This window comes from Mobula hypostoma, chromosome 10, assembly GCF_963921235.1.
Source record: "Mobula hypostoma chromosome 10, sMobHyp1.1, whole genome shotgun sequence".
Lineage (NCBI taxonomy): Eukaryota > Metazoa > Chordata > Chondrichthyes > Myliobatiformes > Myliobatidae > Mobula > Mobula hypostoma.
Window position 1 is genome coordinate 46,056,129 of NC_086106.1, and position 25,138 is coordinate 46,081,266.

At 43.3% G+C, this 25,138-nt stretch overlaps 1 protein-coding gene across 1 annotated transcript in view; it reads left to right on the forward strand.

Moving 5' to 3' along the window:
- The window catches only part of LOC134352531 (nuclear receptor subfamily 0 group B member 1-like), a 194,695-nt gene that overhangs the window by 55,491 nt on the left and 114,066 nt on the right, over window positions 1–25,138 (forward strand). The gene's annotated exons all lie outside the window — the stretch shown is intronic.

The window sequence follows — 25,138 nt, forward strand, 5'->3', positions numbered from 1 at the left end:
TATTGGACACTATCCTGCACTGGGAATGATCATGTGTCGTACTGGGCACAGTCTGGTACAGGTCACATTCCTTTGTAGTATTGGACACAATCCTGCACTGGGAATGATCCTGTGTAGTATTGGACACAATAATGTACTGATCACAGTCCTGTGTATAATTGGACACAATCCTGTACTGATCACAGTCCTGTGTAGAATTGGACACAATCCTGTACTGATCACAGTTCTGTGTAATATTGGACACAATCCTGTACTGATCACATTCCTGTGTAGTATTGGACACAATCCTGTACTGATCGTAATCCTGTGTCGTATTGGACAGAATCCTGCACTGGGAATGATCCTGTGTAATACTGGGCGCAGTCTAGTACAGATAACATTCCTGTGTATTATTGGACACAATCCTGCACTGGGAATGATCCTGTGTAGTATTGGTCACAATCCTGTACTGATCACAGTCCTGTGTAGTATTGAACACAATCCTGTACTGACCATAATCCTGGGTAGTATTGGACTCAATCCATCACTTGGAATGATCCTGTGTAGTATTGGACACAATGCTGTACTGATCACAATCCTGTGCAGTATTGGATATAATCCTGAACTGATCATAGTCCTGTGTAGTATTGGACACAATCCTGTACTGATCACAGTTCTGTGTAGTATTGGACTCAATTCTGTACTGGGAATGATACTGTGTAGTATTCGACACAACCTGCACTGGGAGTGATGCTGTATAGTACAGGGCACAGTCTGGTACAGATCACATTCCTGTGTATTATTGGACACAATCCTGCACTGGGAAAGATCCTGTGTAGTATTGGACACAATCCCGTACTGATCAAAATTGTGTGTAGTATTGGACTCAATCCTGTACTGATCACAGTCCTGTGCATTATTGGACACAATCCTGTACTGACCACAGTCCTGTATAGTAATGAACACAATCCTGTACTGATCATAATCCTGTGTAGTATTGCACACAAACCTGCACTGGGAATGATCCTCTGTAGTATTTGACACAATCCTGTACTGATCATAGTCCTGTATATTATAGCACTCAATACTGCACTGCGAATGTTCCTGTGTAGTATTGGACACAATCCTGTACTGATCACAGACCTGTGTAGTATTGGACACAATCCTGCGCTGGGAATGATCCTGTGTAGTATTGGACACAATCCTGTACTGATCACAGTCCTCTGTAGTATTGGACAGAATCCTGTACTGATCACAGTCCAGCAGTCCGTGTAGTATTGGACACAATCATGTACTTATCATATTCCTGTGTAGTATTGGACGCAATCCTGCACTGGGAATGATCCTGTGTAATATTGGGCACAATTCTGTACTGATCACATTCCTGTGTCGTGTTGGACACAATCCTGAACAGGGAATGATCCTGTCTAGTATTGGACACAATGCTGTACTGATCACAATCCTGTGCAGTATTGGACATAATCCTGAACTGATCATAGTCCTGTGTAGTATTGGACACAATCCTGTACTGATCACAGTTCTGTGTAGTATTGGACACAATCCTGTACTGGGAAAGATCCTGTGTAGTATTCGACAGCACCTGCACTGGGAGTGATGCTGTGTAGTACAGGGCACAGTCTGGTACAGATCACATTCCTGTGTATTATTGGACACAATCCTGCAATGCGAATGATCCTGTGTAGTATTGGACACAATCCTGTACTGATCAAAATTGTGTGTAGCATTGGACTCAATCCTGTAATGATCACAGTCAGGTGCAGTATTGGACAAAATCCTGTACTGATCACAGTCCTGTGTAGTATTGGAAACAATTCTATACTGATCACAGGGCTGTGTAGTATTGGAGACAATCCAGTACTGATCATAATCCTGTGTAGTATTGGACACAATCCGGTACTGATCACATTCCTGTGTAGTATTGGACACAATCCTGCACTGGGAATGATCCTGTGTCGTATTGGTCACAATCCTGTACTGATCACAGTCCTGTGTAGTATTGAACACAATACTGTACTGACCATAATCCTGGGTAGTATTGGACTCAATCCATCACTTGGAATGATCCTGTGTAGTATTGGACACAATGCTGTACTGATCACAATCCTGTGCAGTACTGGATATAATCCTGAACTGATCATAGTCCTGTGTAGTATTGGACACAATCCTGTACTGATCACAGTTCTGTGTAGTATTGGACTCAATCCTGTACTGGGAATGATCCTGTGTAGTATTCGACACCACCTGCACTGGGAGTGATGCTGTATAGTACAGGGCACAGTCTGGTACAGATCACATTCCTGTGTATTATTGGAAAAAATCCTGCACTGGGAATGATCCTGTGTAGTATTGGACACAATCCTGTACTGATCAAAATTGTGTGTAGTATTGGACTCAATCCTGTACTGATCACAGTCAGGTGCAGTATTGGACAAAATCCTGTACTGATCACAGTCCTGTGTAGTATTGGAAATAATTCTGTACTGATCACAGGGCTGTGTAGTATTGGAGACAATCCAGTACTGATCATAATCCTGTGTAGTATTGGACACAATCCGGTACTGATCACATTCCTGTGTAGTATTGAACACAATCCTGTACTGATCATAATCCTGGGTAGTATTGGACTCAATCCATCACTTGGAATGATCCTGTGTAGTATTAGGCACAATCCTGTACTGATCACAGTCCTGAGTAATATTGGACACAATCCTGTACTGATCACATTCCTGTGTAGTATTGGACACAATCCTGCACTGGGAATGATCCTGTGTCGTATTGGACACAAACCTGTACTAATCATAATCCTGTGTAGTATTGACACAATCCTGCACTGGGAATAATCCTGTGTAGTATTGGGCAGAATGCAGTACTGATCACATTCCTGTGTAGTATTGGACACCACCTGCACTGGGAATGATCATGTGTAGTCCTGGGCACAGTCTGGTACAGATCACATTCCTGTGTAGTATTGGACACAATCCTGCACTGGGAATGATCCTGTGTAGTATTGGACACAATCCTGTACTGATCACAGTCCTCTGTAGTATTGGACAGAATCCTGTACTGATCACAGTCCAGCAGTCCGTGTAGTATTGGACCCAATCCCGTACTGATCACTGTCCTGTGTAGTATTGGACACCACCTGCACTGGGAATGATCATGTGTAGTACTGGCCACAGTCTGGTACAGATCACATACCTGTGTAGTATTGGACACAATCCTGCACTGGGAACGATCCTGTGTAGTATTGGACAGAATCCTTTACTGATCACAGTCCAGCAGTCCGTGTAGTATTGGACCCAATCCCGTACTGATCTTTGTCCTGTGTAGTATTGGACACCACCTGCACTGGGAATGATCATGTGTCGTACTGGGCACAGTCTGGTACAGGTCACATTCCTGTGTAGTATTGGACACAATCCTGCACTGGGAATGATCCTGTGTAGTATTGGACACAATCCTGTACTGATCACAGTCCTGTGTATAATTGGACACAATCCTGTACTGATCACAGTCCTGTGTAGAATTGGACACAATCCTGTACTGATCACAGTCCTGTGTAATATTGGACACAATCCTGTACTGATCACATTCCTGTGTAGTATTGGACACAATCCTGTACTGATCGTAATCCTGTGTCGTATTGGACACAATCCTGCACTGGGAATGATCCTGTGTAATACTGGGCGCAGTCTAGTACAGATAACATTCCTGTGTATTATTGGACACAATCCTGCACTGGGAATGATCCTGTGTAGTATTGGACGCAATCCTGCACTGATCACAATCGTGTGTAGTATTGGACTCAATCCTGTACTGATCGCAGTCAGGTGCAGTATTGGACAAAATCCTGTACTGATCACAGTCCTGTGTAGTATTGGAAAGAATCCTGTACTGATCACAGGGCTGTGCAGTATTGGACACAATCCAGTACTGATCATAATCCTGTGTAGTATTGGACACAATCCGGTACTGATCACATTCCTGTGTAGTATTAGACCCAATCCTGCACTGGGAATGATCCTGTGTCGTATTGCGCACAAACGGGTCCTGTTCAAATTCCTGTGTAGTATTGGACACAATCCTGCACTGGGAATGATCCTCTGTAGTGTTCGACACAATCCTATACTGACTCAGCCCTGTGCAGTATTGGAAACAATCCTGCAGTGGGAATGATCCTGAGTAGTATTGGACACAAACCTGTACGAATCATAATTCTGTGTAGTATTGGACACAATCCTGCACTGGGAATAATCCCGTGTAGTATTGGGCACAATCCTGCACCTGGAATGATCCTGTGTAGTATTGGGCACAATCCTGTACTGATCACAATCCTGTGTAGTGTTGGACACAATCCTGAACTGATTACAGTCCTGTGTAGTATTGGACGCAATCTTGTACTGATCACAGTCCTGAGTAATATTGGACACATTCCTGTACTGATCATAATCCTGGGTAGTATTGGACACAATCCTGCACTTTGAATGATCCTGTGTCGTACTGCGTACAAACGGGTACTGTTCAAATTCCTGTGTAGTATTGGACACAATCCTGCACTGGGAATGATCCTCTGTAGTGTTCGAAACAATCCTGTACTGATCACAATCCTGTGTAGTATTGGGCACAATCCTGTACTGATCACAATCCTGTGCAGTGTTGGACACAATCCTGAACTGATTACAGTCCTGTGTAGTATTGGACACAATCCTGTACTGATCGCAGTCCTGTGTAGTGTTGAACACAATCCTGTACTGATCATAATCCTGGGTAGTATTGGACACAATCCTGTACTGGGAATGATCCCCTGCAGTATCCGACACAATCCTATACCGACTCAGACCTGTGCAGTATTGGAAACAATCCTGCACTGGGAATGATCCTGAGTAGTATTGGACACAAACCTGTACGAATCATAATCCTGTGTATTATTGGACACAATCCTGCACTGGGAATAATCCTGTGTCGTATTGGGCACAATCTGGTACTGATCACATTCCTGTGTAATATTGGACACCACCTGCACTGGGAATGATCCTGTGTGGTATTGGACACAATCCTGTACTGATCACAGTCCTGTGTGGTATTGGACACAATCCTGTACTGGTCAAAATCCTGTGTCGTATTGGACACAATCCTGTACTGATCATAATCCTGTGTAATATTGGACAAAATACAGCACTGGAAATATTCTTGTGTAGTATTGGACACAATCGTGTACTGATCACAGTCCTGTGCATTATTGGACACAATCCTGTACTGACCACAGTCCTGTGTAGTAATGAACACAATCCTGTACTGATCATAATCCTGTGTAGTATTGCACACAAACCTGCACTGCGAATGTTCCTGTGTAGTAATGGACACAATCCTGTACTGATCACAGACCTGTGTAGTATTGGACACAATCCTGCGCTGGGAATGATCCACTGTAGTATTGGACACAATCCTGTACTGATCACAGTCCTCTGGAGAATTGGACAGAATCCTGTACTGATCACATTCCAGCAGTCCGCGTAGTATTGGACACAATCCTGTTCTGATCATATTCCTGTGTAGTATTGGACGCAATCCTGCACTGGGAATGATCCTGGTAATATTGTGCACAATTCTGTACTGATCACATTCCTGTGTCGTGTTGGACACAATCCTGAACAAGAATGATCCTGTCTAGTATTGGACACAATGCTGTAATGATCACAATCCTGTGCAGTATTGGATATAATCCTGAACTGATCATAGTCCTGTGTAGTATTGGACACAATGCTGTACTGATCACAGTTCTGTGTAGTATTGGACACAATCCTGTACTGGGAATGATCCTGTGTAGTATTCGACACCACCTGCACGGGGAATGATCCTGTTTAGTACAGGGCACAGTCTGGTACAGATCACATTCCTGTGTATTATTGGACACAATCCTGCACTGCGAATGATCCTGTGTAGTATTGGACACAATCCTGTACTGATCAAAATTGTGTGTAGTATTGGACTCAATCCTGTACTGATCACAGTCAGGTGCAGTATTGGACAAAATCCTGTACTGATCACAGTCCTGTGTAGTATTGGATAGAATCCTGTACTGATCACAGGGCTGCGTAGTATTGGACACAATCCAGTACTGATCATAATCCTGTGTAGTATTGGACACAATCCTGTACTGATCACATTCCTGTGTAGTATTGGACACAATCCTGCACTGGGAATAATCCTGTGTAGTATTGGTCACAATCCTGTACTGATCACAGTCCTGTGTAGTATTGAACACAATCCTGTACTGACCATAATCCTGGGTAGTATTGGACTCAATCCATCACTTGGAATGATCCTGTGTAGTATTGGACACAATGCTGTACTGATCACAATCCTGTGCAGTATTGGATATAATCCTGAACTGATCATAGTCCTGTGTAGTATTGGACACAATCCTGTACTGATCACAGTCCTGTGTAGTATTGGACACAATCCTGTACTGGGAATGATCCTGTGTAGTATTCGACACCACCTGCACGGAGAATGATCCTGTTTAGTACAGTGCACAGTCTGGTACAGATCACATTCCTGTGTAATATTGGACACAATCCTGCACTGGGAATGATCCTGTGTAGTATTGGACACAATCCTGTACTGATCAAAATTGTGTGTAGTATTGGACTCAATCCTGTACTGATCACAGTCAGGTGCAGTATTGGACAAAATCCTGTACTGATCACATTCCTGTGTAGTATTGGAAACAATTCTGTACTGATCACAGGGCTGTGTAGTATTGGAGACAATCCAGTACTGATCATAATCCTGTGTAGTATTGGACATAATCCGGTGCTGATCACATTCCTGTGTATTATTGGACACAATCCTGCACTGGGAATGATCCTGTGTAGTATTGGACACAATCCTGTACTGATCAAAATTGTGTGTAGTATTGGACTCAATCCTGTACTGATCACAGTCAGGTGCAGTATTGGACAAAATCCTGTACTGATCACATTCCTGTGTCGTATTGGAAACAATTCTGTACTGATCACAGGGCTGTGTAGTATTGGAGACAATCCAGTACTGATCATAATCCTGTGTAGTATTGGGCACAATCCTGTACTGATCACAATCCTGTGTAGTATTGGACACAATCCTATACTGATTACAGTCCTGTGTAGTATTGGACTCAATCCTGTACTGATCACAGTCCTGAGTAATATTGGACACAATCCTGTACTTATCACATTCCTGTGTAGTATTGGACACAATCCTTCACTGGGAATGATCCTGTGTAGTACTGGTTACAGTCCTGTACTGATCGCAGTCCTGTGTAGTGTTGAACACAATCCTGTACTGATCATAATCCTGGGTAGTATTGGACGCAATCCAGCACTTGGAATGATCCTGTGTGGTATAGGACACAATGCTGTACTGATCACAATCCTGTGTTGTATTGGACATAATCCTGTACTGATCAGAGTCCTGTGTAGTATTGGACACAATCCTGTACTGGGAATGATCCTCTGCAGTATTCGACACAATCCTATACCGACTCAGCCCTGTGCAGTATTGGAAACAATCCTGAACTGGGAATGATCCTGAGTAGTATTGGAAACAAACCTGTACGAATCATAATCCTGTGTAGTATTGGACACAATCCTGCACTGGGAATAATCCTGTGTAGTATTGGGCACAATCCGGTACTGATCACATTCCTGTGTAGTATTGGACACCACCTGCACTGGGAATGATCCTGTGTAGTATTGGACACAATCCTGTGCTGATCGCAGTCCTGTGTAGTATTGGACACAATTCTGTACTGGGAATGATCCTGTGTAGTATTCGACACAATCCTATACTGATCTCAGTCCTGTGTAGTATTGGACACAAACCTGTACTCATAATAATCCTGCGTAGTTTTGGACACAATCCTGCACTGGGAATAATCCTGTGTAGTATTGGGCACAATCCGGTACTGATCACATTCCTGTGTAGTATTGGACACCACCTGCACTGGGAATGATCCTGTGTAATACTGGGCACAGTCTGGTACAGATCACATTCCTGTGTATTATTGGACACAATCCTGCACTGGGAATGATCCTGTGTAGTATTGGACACAATCCTGTACTGATCACAATCGTGTGTAGTATTGGACTCAATCCTGTACTGATCGCAGTCAGGTGCAGTACTGGTCAAAATCCTGTCCTGATCACAGTCCTGTGTAGTAGTGGAAAGAATCCTGTACTGATCACAGGGCTGTGTAGTATTGGTCACAATCCAGTACTGATCAGAATGCTGTGTAGATTAGACACAATCCGGTACTGATCACATTCCTCTGCAGTATTGGACACAATCCTGCACTGGGAATGATCCTGTGTAGTACTGGTCACAATCCTGTACTGATCACAGTCCTGTGTAGTATTGAACACAATCCTGTGCTGATCATAATCCTGGGTAGTATTGGACACAATCCTGCACTTGGAATGATCCTGTGTAGTATTGGACACAATGCTGTACTGATCACAATCCTGTGCAGGATTGGACATAATCCTGAACTGATCATAGCCCTGTGTAGTATTGGACATAATCCTGAACTGATCATAGCCCTGTATAGTATTGGACACAATCCTGTACGGATCACAGTTCTGTGTAGTATTGGGCACAATCCTGTACTGCGAATGATCCTGTGTCGTATTCGACACAATCCTATACTGACTGAGTCCTGTGTAGTATTGGGCACAATCCGGTACTGATCACAATCATGTGTGTCGTATTGGACTGAATCCTGCACTGATCACAGTCAGGTGCAGTATTGGACAAAATCCTACTTTGATCACAGTCCTGTGAAGTATTGGAAAGAATCCTGTACTGATCACAGGGCTGTGTAGTATTGGACACAATCCTGCACTGGGAATGATCCTGTGTAGTATTGGACACAAACCTGTACTCATCATAATATTGTGTAGTTTTCAACACAATCCTGCATTGGGAATAATCTTATGTAGTACTGCGCACAATCCGGTACTGATCACATTCCTGTGTAGCATTGGACACCACCTGCACTTGGAATGATCCTGTGTAGTACAGGGCACAGTCTGGTACAGGTCACATTCCTGTGTATTATTGAAAACAATCCTGCACTGGGAATGATCCTGTGTAGTATTGGACACAATCCTGTACTGATCACAATCGTGTGTAGTATTGGACTCAATCCTGTACTGATCACAGTCAGGTGCAGTATTGGACAAAATCCTGTACTGATCACAGTCCTGTGTAGTATTGGAAAGAATCCTGTACTGATCAAAGGGCTGTGTAGTATTGGACACAATCCAGTACTGATCATAATCCTGTGTAGTATTGGACACAATCCGGTACTGATCAGATTCCTGTGTAGTATTGGACACAATCCTGCACTGGGAATGATCCTGTGTAGTATTGATCACAATCCTGTACTGATCACAGTCCTGTGTAGCATTGAACACAATCCTGTACTGATCATAATCCTGGGTAGTATTGGACTAAATCCATCACTTGGAATGATCCTGTGTAGTATTGGGCACAATCCTGTACTGATCACAATCCTGTGTAGTATTGGACACAATCCTGTACTGATTACAGTCCAGTGTAGTATTGGACACAATCCTGTACTGATCACAGCCCTGAGTAATATTGGACACAATCCTGTACTGATCATAATCCTGTGTAGTATTCGACACAATCCTGTACTTGGAATGACCCTGTGTCGTATTGCGCACAATCCGGTACTGATCACATTCCTGTGTAGTATTGGACACAATCCTGCACTGGGAATGATCCTGTGTAGTACTGGTCACAATATTGTACTGATCACAGTCTTGTGTAGTATTGAACACAATCCTGTACTGATCATAATCCTGGGCAGTATTGGACACAATCCAACACTTGGAATGATCCTGTGTAGTACTGGACACAATGCTGTACTGATCACAATCCTGTGTAGTATTGGACACAATCCTGTACTGATCACTGTCCTGTGTAGTATTGGACACAATCCTGTACTGGGAATGATCCTGTGTTGTATTCGACACAATCCTATACTGACTCAGTCCTGTGTAGTATTGGACACCACCTGAACTGGGAATGATCCTGTGTAGTACTGGACACAAGCCTGTGCTGATCACAGTCCTGTGTAGTATTGGACACAATCTTTTACTGATCATAATCCTGTGTAGTATTGGACACAATCCGGTACTGATCCATTCCTCTGTAGTATTGGACTCAATCATACACTTGGAATGATCCTGTGTAGTATTAGAAAGTATCCTGTACTGATCACAGTCCTGTGCAGCATTGAACACAATCCTGTACTGATCATAATCCTGGGTAGTATTGGACTGAATCCATCACTTGGAATGATCCTGTGTAGTATTGGGCACAATCCTGTACTGATCACAATCCTGTGTAGTATTGGACACAATCCTGTACTGATTACAGTCCTGTGTAGTATTGGACACAATCCTGTACTGATCACAGTCCTGAGTAATATTGGACACAATCCTGTACTGATCATAATCCTGTGTAGTATTGGACACAATCCTGCACTTGGAATGATCCTGTGTCGTATTGCGCACAATCCGGTACTGATCACATTCCTGTGTAGTATTGGACACAATCCTGCACTGGGAATGATCCTGTGTAGTACTGGTCACAATCCTGTACTGATCACAGTCCTGTGTAGTATTGCACACAATCCTGTACTGATCATAATCCTGGGTAGTATTGGACACAATCCAGCACTTGGAATGATCCTGTGTAGTATTGGACACAATGCTGTACTGATCACAATCCTGTGTAGTATTGGACACAATCCTGTACTGATCACAGTCCTGTGTAGTATTGAACACAATCCTGTACTGATCATAATCCTGGGTAGTATTGGACACAATCCAGCACTTGGAATGATCCTGTGTAGTATTGGGCACAATCCTGTACTGATCACAATCCTGTGTAGTATTGGACACAATCCTGTACTGATTACAGTCCTGTGTAGTATTGGACACAATCCTGTACTGATCACAGTCCTGAGTAATATTACATAGAAACATAGAAACATAGAAAATAGGTGCAGGAGTAGGCCATTCGGCCCTTCGAGCCTGCACCGCCATTTATTATGATCATGGCTGATCATCCAACTCAGAACCCAGTCTTCCCTCCATACCCCCTGACCCCTGTAGCCACAAGGGCATATCTAACTTCCTTTTAAACATAGCTAATGAACTGGCCTCAACAGTTTGCTGTGGCAGAGAATTCCACAGATTCACCACTCTCTGTGTGAAGAAGTTTTTCCTAACCTCGGTCCTAAAAGGCTTCCCCTCTATCCTCAAACTGTGACCCCTCGTTCTAGACCTCCCCAACATCGGGAACAATCTTCCCGCATCTAGCCTGTCCAATCCCTTTAGGATCTTATACGTTTCAATCAGATCCCCCCTCAATCTTCTAAATTCCAACGAGTACAAGCCCAGTTCATCCAGTCTTTCTTCATATGAAAGACCTGCCATCCCAGGAATCAATCTGGTGAACCTTCTTTGTACTCCCTCTATGGCAAAGATGTCTTTCCTCAGATTAGGGGACCAAAACTGCACACAATACTCCAGGTGTGGTCTCACCCAAGGCCTTGTACAACTGCAGTAGTACCTCCCTGCTCCTGTACTCGAATCCTCTCGCTATAAATGCCAGCATACCGTTCGCCTTTTTCACCGCCTGCTGTATCTGCATGCCCACTTTCAATGACTGGTGTATAATGACACCCAGGTCTCGTTGCACCTCCCCTTTTCCTAATCGGCCACCATTCAGATAATAATCTGTTTTCCTATTTTTGCCACCAAAGTGGATAACTTCACATTTATCCACATTAAATTGCATCTGCCATGAGTTTGCCCACTCACCCAACCTATCCAAGTCACCCTGCATCCTCTTAGCATCCTCCTCACTGCTAACACTGCCACCCAGCTTTGTGTCATCTGCAAACTTGGAGATGCTGCATTTAATTCCCTCATCCAAGTCATTAATATATATTGTAAACAACTGGGGTCCCAGCACTGAGCCTTGCGGTACCCCACTAGTCACCGCCTGCCATTCTGAAAAGGTCCCGTCTATTCCCACTCTTTGCTTCCTGTCTGCTAACCAATTCTCCACCCACACCAATACCTAACCCCCAATCCTGTACTGATCATAATCCTGTGTAGTATTGGACACAATCCTGCACTTGGAATGTCCCTGTGTCGTATTCCGCACAATCCGGTACTGATCACATTCCTGTGTAGTATTGGACACAATCCTGCACTGGGAATGATCCTGTGTAGTACTGGTCACAATATTGTACTGATCACAGTCCTGTGTAGTATTGCACACAATCCTGTACTGATCATAATCCTGGGTAGTATTGGACACAATCCAGCACTTGGAATGATCCTATGTAGTACTGGACACAATGCTGTACTGATCACAATCCTGTGTAGTATTGGACACAATCCTGTACTGATCACAGTCCTGTGTAGTATTGGACACAATCCTGTACTGGGAATGATCCTGTGTAGTGTTCGACACAGTCCTATACTGACTCAGTCCTGTGTAGTATTGGACACCACCTGAACTGTAAATGATCCTGTGTAGTATTGGACACAATCCTGTGCTGATCACAGTCCTGTGTAGTATTGGACATAATCTTGTACTGATCACAATCGTGTGTAGTATTGGACTCAATCCTGTACTGATCGCAGTCACGTGCAGTACTGGACAAAATCCTGTACTGATCACAGTCCTGTGTAGTATTGGAAAGAATCCTGTACTGATCACAGGGCTGTGTAGTATTGGACACAATCCTGTACTGATCATAATCCTGTGTAGTATTGGACACAATCCGGTACTGATCACATTCCTGTGTAGTATTGGACACAATCCTGCACTGGAAATGATCCTGTGTAGTATTGGGCACAACCCTGTACTGATCACAATCCTGTGTAGTGTTGGACCCAATCCTGTACTGATTACAGTCCTGTGCAGTATTGGACACAATCCTGTACTGATCACAGTCCTGAGTAATATTGGACACAATCCTGTACTGATCATAATCCTGTGTCGTATTGGTCACAATCCTGCACTTGGAATGATCCTGTGTCGTATTGCGTATAATCGGGTTCTGTTCAAATTCCTGTGTAGTATTGGACACAATCCTGTACTGATCACAATCCTGTGTAGTATTGGACACAATCCTGTACTGATTACAGTCCAGTGTAGTATTGGACACAATCCTGTACTGATCACTGTCCTGAGTAATATTGGACACAATCCTGTACTGATCATAATCCTGTGTAGTATTGGACACAATCCTGCACTTGGAATGACCCTGTGTCGTATTGCGGAAAATCCGGTACTGATCACATTCCTGTGTAGTATTGGACAAAATCCTGGACTGGGAATGATCCTGTGTAGTACTGGTCACAATATTGTACTGATCACAGTCCTGTGTAGTATTGAACACAATCCTGTACTGATCATAATCCTGGGTAGTATTGGACACAATCCAGCACTTGGAATGATCCTGTGTAGTATTGGACACAATGCTCTACTGATCACAATCCTGTGCAGGATTGGACATAATCCTGAACTGATCATAGCCCTGTGTAGTATTGGACATAATCCTGAACTGATCATAGCCCTGTGTCGTATTGGACACAATCCTGTACGGATCACAGTTCTGTGTAGTATTGGGCACAATCCTGTACTGCGAATGATCCTGTGTCGTATTCGACACAATCCTATACTGACTGAGTCCTGTGTAGTATTGGGCACAATCCGGTACTGATCACAATCATGTGTGTCGTATTGGACTGAATCCTGCACTGATCACAGTCAGGTGCAGTATTGTACAAAATCCTACTTTGATCACAGTCCTGTGAAGTATTGGAAAGAATCCTGTACTGATCACAGGGCTGTGTAGTATTGGACACAATCCTGCACTGGGAATGATCCTGTGTAGTATTGGACACAAACCTGTACTCATCATAATCCTGTGTAGTTTTCGACACAATCCTGCACTGGGAATAATCTTATGTAGTACTGGGCACAATCCGGTACTGATCACATTCCTGTGTAGTATTGGACACCACCTGCACTGGGAATGATCCTGTGTAGTACAGGGCACAGTCTGGTACAGGTCACATTCCTGTGTATTATTGAACACAATCCTGCACTGGGAATGATCCTGTGTAGTATTGGACACAATCCTGTACTGATCACAATCGTGTGTAGTATTGGACTCAATCCTGCACTGATCACAGTCAGGTGCAGTATTGGACAAAATCCTGTACTGATCACAGTCCTGTGTAGTATTGGAAAGAATCCTGTACTGATCACAGGGCTGTGTAGTATTGGACACAATCCAGTACTGATCATAATCCTGTGTAGTATTGGACACAATCCGGTACTGATCACATTCCTGTGTAGTATTGGACACAATCCTGCACTGGGAATGATCCTGTGTAGTATTGGTCACAATCCTGTACTGATCACAGTCCTGTGTATTATTGAACACAACCCTGTACTGATCATAATCCTGGGTAGTATTGGACTCAATCCATCACTTGGAATGATCCTGTGTAGTATTGGGCACAATCCTGTACTGATCACAATCCTGTGTAGTATTGGACACAATCCTGTACTGATTACAGTCCTGTGTAGTATTGGACACAATCCTGTACTGATCACAGTCCTGAGTAATATTGGACACAATCCTGTACTGATCATAATCCTGTGTAGTATTGGACACAATCCTGCACTTGGAATGATCCTGTGTCGTATTGCGCACAATCCGGTAGTGATCACATTCCTGTGTAGCATTGGACACAATCCTGCACTGGGAATGATCCGGTGTAGTACTGGTCACAATCCTGTACTGATCACAGTCCTGTGTAGTATTGAACACAATCCTGTACTGATCATAATCCTCTGTAGTATTGGACACAATCCTGTACTGAACACATTCCTGTGTAGTATTGGACACCACCTGCACTGGGAATGATCCTGTGTAGTATTGGACACAATCCTGTGCTGATAACAGTCCTGTGTAGTATTGGACACAATCTTGTACTGATCACAATCGTGTGTAGTATTGGACTCAATCCTGTACTGATCACAGTAAGGTGCATTATTGGTCAAAATCCTGTTTTGATCACAGTCCTGTGTAGTATTGGAAAGAATCCTGTACTGATCACAGGGCTGTGAAGTATTAGACACAATCCTGTACTGATCATAATCCTGTGTATTATTTGACACAATCCTGCACTGTGAATGATCCTGTGTAGTATTTGGCACAATCCTGTACTGATCACAGTCCTGTGTAGTATTGGACACAATCCTGTACTGATTACAGTTCTGTGTAGTATTGGACACAATCCTGTACTGATCACAGTCCTGAGTAATATTGGACACAATCCTGTACTGATCATAATCCTGTGTAGTATTGGACACAATCCTGCACTTGGAATGATCCTGTGTCGTATTGCGCACAATCCGGTACTGATCACATTCCTGTGTAGTATTGGACACAATCCTGCACTGGGAATGATCCTGTGTAGTACTGGTCACAATCCTGTACTGATCACAGTCCTGTGTAGTATTGAACACAATCCTGTACTGATCATAATCCTGGGTAGTATTGGACACAATCCAGCACTTGGAATGATCCTGTGTAGTATTGGACACAATGCTGTACTGATCACAATCCTGTGTAGTATTGGACACAATCCTGTACTGATCACAGTCCTGTGTAGTATTGGACACAATCCTGTACTGGGAATGATCCTGTGTAGTATTCGACACAATCCTATACTGACTCAGTCCTGTGTAGTATTGGACACAATCCTGCACTGGGAATGATCCTGTGTAGTATTGGGCACAATCCTGTACTGATCACAATCCTGTGTAGTATTGGACACAATCCTGTACTGATTACAGTCCTGTGTAGTATTGGACACAATCCTGTACTGATCACAGTCCTGAGTAATATTGGACACAATCCTGTACTGATCATAATCCTGTGTAGTATTGGACACAATCCTGCACTTGGAATGATCCTGTGTCGTATTGCGCACAATCGGGTACTGTTCACATTCCTGTGTAGTATTGGACACAATCCTGCACTGGGAATGATCCTGTGTAGTACTGGTCACAATCCTGTACTGATCACAGTCCTGTGTAGTATTGAACACAATCCTGTACTGATCATAATCCTGGGTAGTATTGGACACAATCCTGCACTTGGAATGATCCTGTGTAGTATTGGACACAATGCTGTACTGATCACAATCCTGTGCAGTATTGGACATAATCCTGAACTGATCATAGCCCTGTGTAGTATTGGACACAATCCTGTACTGATCACAGTCCTGTGTAGTATTGGACACAATCCTGTACTGGGATCACAGTTCTGTGTAGTATTGGGCACAATCCTGTACTGATTACAGTCCTGTGTAGTATTGGACAGAATCCTGTACTGATCACAGTCCTGAGTAATATTGGACACAATCCTGTACTGATCATAATCCTGTGTAGTATTGGACACAATCCTGCACTTGGAATGATCCTGTGTCGTATTGCGCACAATCGGGTACTGTTCACATTCCTGTGCAGTATTGGACACAATCCTGCACTGGGAATGATCCTGTGTAGTACTGGTCACAATCCTGTACTGATCACAGTCCTGTGTAGTATTGAACACAATCCTGTGCTGATCATGATCCTGGGTAGTATTGGACACAATCCTGCACTTGGAATGATCCTGTGTAGTATTGGACACAATGCTGTACTGATCACAATCCTGTGCAGTATTGGACATAATCCTGAACTGATCATAGCCCTGTGTAGTATTGGACACAATCCTGTACTGATCACAGTCCTGTGTAGTATTGGACACAATCCTGTACTGATCACAGTCCTGTGTAGTATTGGACACAATCCTGTACTGGGAATGATCCTGTGTAGTATTCGACACAATCCTATACTGACTGAGTCCTGTGTAGTATTGGGCACAATCCGGTACTGATCACAATCATGTGTGTCGTATTGGACTGAATCCTGCACTGATCACAGTCAGGTGCAGTACTGTACAAAATCCTACTTTGATCACAGTCCTGTGAAGTATTGGAAAGAATCCTGTACTGATCACAGGGCTGTGTAGTATTGGACACAATCCTGCACTGGGAATGATCCTGTGTAGTATTGGACACAAACCTGTACTCATCATAATCCTGTGTAGTTTTGGACACAATCCTGCACTGGGAATAATCCTGTGTAGTATTGGGCACAATCCGGTACTGATCACATTCCTGTGTAGTATTGGACACCACCTGCACTGGGAATGATCCTGTGTAGTACAGGGCACAGTCTGGTACAGATCACATTCCTGTGTATTATTGGACACAATCCTGCACTGGGAATGATCCTGTGTAGTATTGGACACAATCCTGTACTGATCACAATCGTGTGTAGTATTGGACTCAATCCTGTACTGATCACAGTCAGGTGCAGTATTGGACAAAATCCTGTACTGATCACAGTCCTGTGTAGTATTGGAAAGAATCCTGTACTGATCACAGGGCTGTGTAGTATTGGACACAATCCAGTACTGATCATAATCCTGTGTAGTATTGGACACAATCCGGTACTGATCACATTCCTGTGTAGTATTGGACACAATCCTGCACTGGGAATGATCCTGTGTAGTATTGGTCACAATCCTGTACTGATCACAGTCCTGTGTAGTATTGAACACAATCCTGTACTGATCATAATCCTGGGTAGTATTGGACTCAATCCATCACTTGGAATGATCCTGTGTAGTATTGGGCACAATCCTGTACTGATCACAATCCTGTGTAGTATTGGACACAATCCTGTACTGATTACAGTCCTGTGTAGTATTGGACACAATCCTGTACTGATCACAGTCCTGAGTAATATTGGACACAATCCTGTACTGATCATAATCCTGTGTAGTATTGGACACAATCCTGCACTTGGAATGATCCTGTGTCGTATTGCGCACAATCCGGTACTGATCACATTCCTGTGTAGTATTGGACACAATCCTGCACTGGGAATGATCCTGTGTAGTACTGGTCACAATCCTGTACTGATCACAGTCCTGTGTAGTATTGAACACAATCCTGTACTGATCATAATCCTGGGTAGTATTGGACACAATCCAGCACTTGGAATGATCCTGTGTAGTATTGGACACAATGCTGTACTGATCACAATCCTGTGTAGTATTGGACACAATCCTGTACTGATCACAGTCCTGTGTAGTATTGGACACAATCCTGTACTGGGAATGATCCTGTGTAGTATTCGACACAATCCTATACTGATCTCAGTCCTGTGTAGTATTGGACACAATCCTGCACTGGGAATGATCCTGTGTAGTATTGGACACAATCCTGTACTGATCACAGTCCTGTGTAGTATTGGACACAATCCTGTACTGATCACAATCGTGTGTAGTATTGGACTCAATCCTGTACTGATCACAGTCAGGTGCAGTATTGGACAAAATCCTGTACTGATCACAGTCCTGTGTAGTATTGGAAAGAATCCTGTACTGATCACAGGGCTGTGTAGTACTGGACACAATCCTGTACTGATCATAATCCTGTGTATTATTTGACACAATCCTGCACTGTGAATGATCCTGTGTAGTATTTGGCACAATCCTGTACTGATCACAGTCCTGAGTAATATTGGACACAATCCTGTACCGATCATAATCCTGTGTAGTATTGGACACAATCCTGCACTTGGAATTATCCTGTGTCGTATTGCGCACAATCCGGTACTGATCACATTCCTGTGTAGTATTGGACACAATCCTGCACTGGGAATGATCCTGTGTAGTATTGGTCACAATCCTGTACTGATCACAGTCCTGTATAGTATTGAACACAATCCTGTACTGATCATAATCTTGGGTAGTATTGGACACAATCCAGCACTTGGAATGATCCTGTGTAGTATTGGACACAATGCTGTACTGATCACAATCCTGTGTAGTATTGGACACAATCCTGCACTGATCATAATCCTGTGTAGTATTGGACACAATCCGGTACTGATCACATTCCTGTGTAGTATTGGACACAATCCTGCACTGGGAATGATCCTGTGTAGTATTGGTCACAATCCTGTACTGATCACAGTCCTGTGTAGTATTGAACACAATCCTGTACTGATCACAATCCTGTGTAGTATTGGACACAATCCTGTACTGATTACTGTTCTGTGTAGTATTGGACACAATCCTGTACTGATCACAGTCCTGAGTAATATTGGACACAATCCTGTACTGATCATAATCCTGTGTAGTATTGGACACAATCCTGCACTTGGAATGATCCTGTGTTGTATTGCGCACAATCCGGTACTGATCACATTCCTGTTTAGTATTGGACACAATCCTGCACTGGGAGTGATCCTGTGTAGTACTGGTCACAATCCTGTACTGATCACAGTCCTGTGTAGTATTGAACACAATCCTGTACTGATCATAATCCTGGGTAGTATTGGACACAATCCAGCACTTGGAATGATCCTGTGTAGTATTGGACACAATGCTGTACTGATCACAATCCTGTGTAGTATTAGACACAATCCTGCACTGATCACAGTCCTGTGTAGTATTCGACACCACCTGCACTGGGAATGACCCTGTGTAGTATTAGACACAATCCTATACTGACTCATTCCTGTGTAGTATTGGACACCACCTGAACTGGGAATGATCCTGTGTAGTATTGGACACAATCCTGTGCTGATAACAGTCCTGTGTAGTATTGGACACAATCCTGTACTGATCACAATCGTGTGTAGTATTGGACTCAATCCTGTACTGATCACAGTCAGGTGCAGTATTGGACAAAATCCTGTACTGATCACAGTCCTGTGTAGTATTGGAATGAATCCTGTACTGATCACAGGGCTGTGTAGTATTGGACACAATCCAGCACTGATCATAATCCTGTGTAGTATTGGACACAATCCTGCACTGGGAGTGATCCTGTGTAGTATTGGGCACAATCCTGTACTGATCACAGTCCTGTGTAGTATTGGACACAATCCTGTACTGATTACAGTCCTGTGTAGTATTGGACACAATCCTGTACTGATCACAGTCCTGAGTAATATTGGACACAATCCTGTACTGATCATAATCCTGTGTAGTATTGGACACAATCCTGCACTTGGAATGATCCTGTGTCGTATTGCGCACAATCCTGTACTGATCACATTCCTGTGTAGTATTGGACACAATCCTGCACTGGGAATGATCCTGTGTAGTATTGGTCACAATCCTGTACTGATCACAGTCCTGTGTAGTATTGAACACAATCCTGTACTGATCATAATCCTGGGTAGTATTGGACACAATCCAGCACTTGGAATGATCCTGTGTAGTATTGGACACAATGCTGTACTGATCACAATCCTGTGTAGTATTGGACACAATCCTGTACTGATCACAGTCCTGTGTAGTATTGGACACAATCCTGTACTGGGAATGATCCTGTGTAGTATTGGACACAATCCTGTACTGATCACAGTCCTGTGTAGTATTGGACACAATCCTGCACTGGGAATGATCCTGTGTAGTATTGGACACAATCCTGTACTGATCACAATCCTGTGTAGTATTGGACACAATCCTGTACTGATTACAGTCCTGTGTAGTATTGGACACAATCCTGTACTGATCACAGTCCTGAGTAATATTGGACACAATCCTGTACTGATCATAATCCTGTGTAGTATTGGACACAATCCTGCACTTGGAATGATCCTGTGTCGTATTGCGCACAATCCGGTACTGATCACATTCCTGTGTAGTATTGGACACAATCCTGCACTGGGAATGATCCTGTGTAGTATTGGTCACAATCCTGTACTGATCACAGTCCTGTGTAGTATTGAACACAATCCTGTACTGATCATAATCCTGGGTAGTACTGGACACAATCCCGCACTTGGAATGATCCTGTGTAGTATTGGACACAATGCTGTACTGATCACAATCCTGTGCAGTATTGGACACAATCCTGTACTGATCACAGTCCTGTGTAGTATTGGACATAATCCTGAACTGATCATAGCCCTGTGTAGTATTGGACACAATCCTGTACTGATCAGAGTCCTGTGTAGTATTGGACACAATCCTGTACTGGGAATGATCCTGTGTAGTATTGGACACAATGCTGTACTGATCTCAGTCCTGTGTAGTATTGGACACAATCCGGTACTGATCACAATCATGTGTGTCGTATTGGACTGAATCCTGCACTGATCACAGTCAGGTGCAGTATTGGACAAAATCCTGTTTTAGTCAGAGTCCTGTGTAGTATTGGAAAGAATCCTGTACTGATCACAGCGCTGTGTAGTATTGGACACAATCCTGCACTGGGAATGATCCTGTGTAGTATTGGACACAAACCTGTACTCATCATAATCCTGTGTAGTTTTGGACACAATCCTGCACTGGGAATAATCCTGTGTAGTATTGGGCACAATCCGGTACTGATCACATTCCTGTGTAGTATTGGACACCACCTGCACTGGGAATGATCCTGTGTAGTACAGGGCACAGTCTGGTACAGATCACATTCCTGTGTATTATTGGACACAATCCTGCACTGGGAATGATCCTGTGTAGTATTGGACACAATCCTGTACTGATCACAATCGTGTGTAGTATTGGACTCAATCCTGTACTGATCACAGTCAGGTGCAGTATTGGACAAAATCCTGTACTGATATCAGTCCTGTGTAGTATTGTAATGAATCCTGTACTGATCACAGGGCTGTGTAGTATTGGACACAATCCAGCACTGATCATAATCCTGTGTAGTATTGGACACAATCCTGCACTGGGAGTGATCCTGTGTAGTATTGGTTACAATCCTTTACTGATCACAGTCCTGTGTAGTATTGAACACAATCCTGTACTGATCATAATCCTGGGTAGTATTGGACTCAATCCATCACTTGGAATGATCCTGTGTAGTATTGGGCACAATCCTGTACTGATCACAATCCTGTGTAGTATTGGACACAATCCTGTACTGATTACAGTCCTGTGTAGTATTGGACACAATCCTGTACTGATCACAGTCCTGAGTAATATTGGACACAATCCTGTACTGATCATAATCCTGTGTAGTATTGGACACAATCCTGCACTTGGAATGATCCTGTGTAGTATTGCGCACAATCCGGTACTGATCACATTCCTGTGTAGTATTGGACACAATCCTGCACTGGGAATGATCCTGTGTAGTATTGGTCACAATCCTGTACTGATCACAGTCCTGTGTAGTATTGAACACAATCCTGTACTGATCATAATCCTGTGTAGTATTGGACACAATCCTGCACTTGGAATGATCCTGTGTAGTATTGGACACAATCCTGTACTGATCAGAATCCTGTGTAGTATTGGACACAATCCTGCACTGATCACAGTCCTGTGTAGTATTCGACACCACCTGCACTGGGAATGATCCTGTGTAGTATTGGACACAATCCTGTACTGATCACAGTCCTGTGTAGTATTGGACACAATCCTGCACTGGGAATGATCCTGTGTAGTATTGGACACAATCCTGTACTGATCACAGTCCTGTGTAGTATTGGACACAATCCTGTACTGATCATAATCCTGTGTAGTATTGGACACAATCCGGTACTGATCACATTCCTGTGTAGTATTGGACACAATCCTGCACTGGGAATGATCCTGTGTAGTATTGGACACAATCCAGTACTGATCATAATCCAGTGTAGTATTGGACACAATCCTGTACTGATCATAATCCTGGGTAGTATTGGACTCAATCCATCACTTGGAATGATCCTGTGTAGTATTGGGCACAATCCTGTACTGATCACAATCCTGTGTAGTATTGGACACAATCCTGTACTGATTACAGTCCTGTGTAGTATTGGACACAATCCTGTACTGATCACAGTCCTGTGTAGTATTGGACACAATCCTGTACTGATCATAATCCTGTGTAGTATTGGACACAATCCTGCACTTGGAATGATCCTGTGTCGTATTGCGCACAATCCGGTACTGATCACATTCCTGTGTAGTATTGGACACAATCCTGCACTGGGAATGATCCTGTGTAGTATTGGTCACAATCCTGTACTGATCACAGTCCTGTGTAGTATTGAACACAATCCTGTACTGATCATAATCCTGGGTAGTATTGGACACAATCCAGCACTTGGAATGATCCTGTGTAGTATTGGACACAATGCTGTACTGATCACAATCCTGTGTAGTATTGGACACAATCCTGTACTGATCACAGTCCTGTGTAGTATTGGACACAATCCTGTACTGGGAATGATCCTGTGTAGTATTCGACACAATCCTATACTGATCTCAGTCCTGTGTAGTATTGGACACCACCTGCACTGGGAATGATCCTGTGTAGTATTGGACACAATCCTGTACTGATCACAGTCCTGTGTAGTATTGGACACAATCCTGTACTGATCACAATCCTGTGTAGTATTGGACACAATCCTGTACTGATCACAGTCCTGTGTAGTATTGGACACAATCCTGTACTGATCACAGTCCTGTGTAGTATTGGAAAGAATCCTGTACTGATCACAGGGCTGTGTAGTATTGGACACAATCCAGTACTAATCATAATCCTGTGTAGTATTGGACACAACCTGCACTGGGAATGATCCTGTGTAGTATTGGACACAATCCTGTACTGATCACAATCCTGTGTAGTATTGGACACAATCCTGTACTGATTACAGTCCTGTGTAGTATTGGACACAATCCTGTACTGATCACAGTCCTGAGTAATATTGGACACAATCCTGTACTGATCATAATCCTGTGTAGTATTGGACACAATCCTGCACTTGGAATGATCCTGTGTAGTATTGGGCACAATCCTGTACTGATCACAATCCTGTGTAGTATTGGACACAATCCTGCACTGGGAATGATCCTGTGTAGTATTGGACACAATCCTGTACTGATCACAGTCCTGTGTAGTATTGGACACAATCCTGTACTGATCACAGTCCTGTGTAGTATTGGACACAATCCTGTACTGATCACAGTCCTGTGTAGTATTGGACACAATCCTGTACTGATCACAGTCCTGTGTAGTATTGGACACAATCCTGTACTGATCACAGTCCTGTGTAGTATTGGACACAATCCTGTAATGGTCATAATCCTGTGTAGCATTGGACACAAACCTGTACGAATCATAATCCTGTGTGGTATTGGACACAATCCTGCACTGGGAATAATCCTGTGTAGTATTGGGCACAATCCGGTACTGATCACATTCCTGTGTAGTATTGGACACCACCTGCACTGGGAATGATCCTGTGTAGTACTGGGCACAGTCTGGTACAGATCTCAGTCCTGTGTAGTATTGGACACAATCCTGCACTGGGAATGATCCTGTGTAGTATTGGACACAATCCTGTACTGATCACAATCGTGTGTAGTATTGGACTCAATCCTGTACTGATCACAGTCAGGTGCAGTATTGGACAAAATCCTGTACTGATCACAGTCCTGTGTAGTATTGGAAACAATCCTGTACTGATCATAATCCTGTGTAGTATTGGACACAATCCTGTACTGATCACATTCCTGTGTAGTATTGGACACAATCCTGCACTGGGAATGATCCTGTGTAGTATTGGACACAATCCTGTACTGATCACAGTCCTGTGTAGTATTGGACACAATCCTGTACTGATCACAGTCCTGAGTAATATTGGACACAATCCTGTACTGATCATAATCCTGTGTAGTATTGGACACAATCCAGCACTTGGAATGATCCTGTGTAGTATTGGACACAATCCTGTACTGATCACAATCCTGTGTAGTATTGGACACAATCCTGCACTGGGAATGATCCTGTGTAGTACTGGTCACAATCCTGTACTGATCACAGTCCTGTGTAGTATTGAACACAATCCTGTACTGATCATAATCCTGGGTAGTATTGGACACAATCCTGCACTTGGAATGATCCTGTGTAGTATTGGACACAATCCTGTACTGATCACAATCGTGTGT